General features: G+C 49.2%; 1 non-coding gene across 1 annotated transcript; it reads right to left on the reverse strand.

Annotated features, from left to right (window-relative positions):
- Window positions 1–1,263: 1,263 nt before the first annotated feature.
- LOC116548473 lies at window positions 1,264–1,404 on the reverse strand. The gene has a single exon (XR_004267443.1). It is a non-coding gene; the product is annotated as a U4 spliceosomal RNA (small nuclear RNA).
- Between the last annotated feature and the right edge of the window lie 152 nt (window positions 1,405–1,556).

Below are 1,556 nucleotides of genomic sequence, written 5' to 3' on the forward strand. Positions count from 1 at the left end.
CGAGAGTCCATCATCCCATGATGTAGTGGAGGATGCTCTAATCATTCATTCAGGTGACCACTACATTCCTTGTTTTTGGTACCTCTGTCTAGGCTGAGGAAGATCAACTCTGAAGACAGGCTCTATGCACACAAATCGGTTTGAAGAAAAATGTGTGATGGGACACTAAACACAGATATCAGGGAATTTTTCTCTCTCCCTCAGCTCATGCCATGCGTTTGTCTCCCAGGCCCAAGTATCAAGTTACCAGAGCCCAGGCCGGTGTGAGAAACTCATGGCATGAGCTGAGGGAGAGATAAAAAGTAGGTGTCTGTCAGGTCTCCTAGCTTTGAGTCGGTATCTCTCATCACCTGTCATCATGTCATCTGTCCCTGAACGACGTTCATGGAGTTTCCGTTTCTTTTTAAGGAAACCGGGAGCCTTGCCTATTCATTTGGCGATATTGTTCCCCAGGTTTGACTGCTCCGAGCGTCGTTCTTGATCTCTTTTGAGTCAGCTTGCTTAGCCGCACAGTCACCTTGAAACCAGGATGAAAACACTTCCTGTTTACCTTGCCGATGTGTTTCCGTGAAGCAAGGCTCAGCCCGGCTCTCCACCGCATCGGTGCAATGGCCGGTCTGATTTTTCTTCGTAGCATCACGTAGTGTTTGCTGTTGTGGGGTGGGAGTCTTTCTTTGTCGCCCAGGCTGGCGAGCAGCGGCACCATCTTGGCTTACTGCAATCTCCACTTCACGGGCTCCAGTGATTGTCCTGCCTCTGCCTCCTGACTAGCTGGGACCACAGGCGCTCACCACGGCACCTAGCTAATGTTTGTATTTTTAGTAGAGACGAGGAGGTTTCACCATATTGGCGAGGCTGGTCTTGAACTCCAGACCTTCAATTTTTCACCCGCCTTGTCCTTTGAAATCACGGATTTTGTTTTTTCTTTTTTTTTTGAGATGGAGTCTCCCTCTGTGATTCAGGCTGGAGTTCGGTTGCACGATCTCAGGTCACTGCAGCCTCTGCCTCCTGGGTTCAGACGATTGTGCTGCCCCAGCCTCCCGAGCAGCTGAGACTGTAGGCGCGTGCCCCCATGCCCAGCTAATTTCTCTGTATTTTTAGTAGAGACAGGCTTTCACCGTGGTAGCCAGGATGGTCCCGATCTCCTGACCTCGTGAAGTGCTCACCTCGGCCTTTCAGAGTGCTGGGATTACAGGCGTGAGCCACCGTGCCCGGCCCACAGATTCTCTTTTGTTTGTTTTTGTTTTGTCTTTTTCTGTTCCTTCTCCCTAGAGACTGTCCAAAATTGTCAGTGCCGACTCTATTGCATGTCATCACGGCGGGGTACTGGGGAAAGTTTTCAATGAGCAATAATCTCATCTCAGATAGAACTCATTGGCTAGGATACTGCCACTGCGCAAAGCTGGCAGATTCTTTTTCAAGCAAGTGTGTTGTTAGAATTTAGATATTGTCCAGTTTCATGTCTAGGTGCCTCTCACCATTCGATGACCTTGCTGCCTGGTGAGAGAAGTCAGTATTGCAGCACCACTCCCAGAAAATAGTTTGACTAATTTTTG

Source organism: Sapajus apella, unplaced genomic scaffold (assembly GCF_009761245.1).
Source record: "Sapajus apella isolate SASKATOON/1434 unplaced genomic scaffold, GSC_monkey_1.0 scaffold12863, whole genome shotgun sequence".
NCBI classification, from domain to species: domain Eukaryota; kingdom Metazoa; phylum Chordata; class Mammalia; order Primates; family Cebidae; genus Sapajus; species Sapajus apella.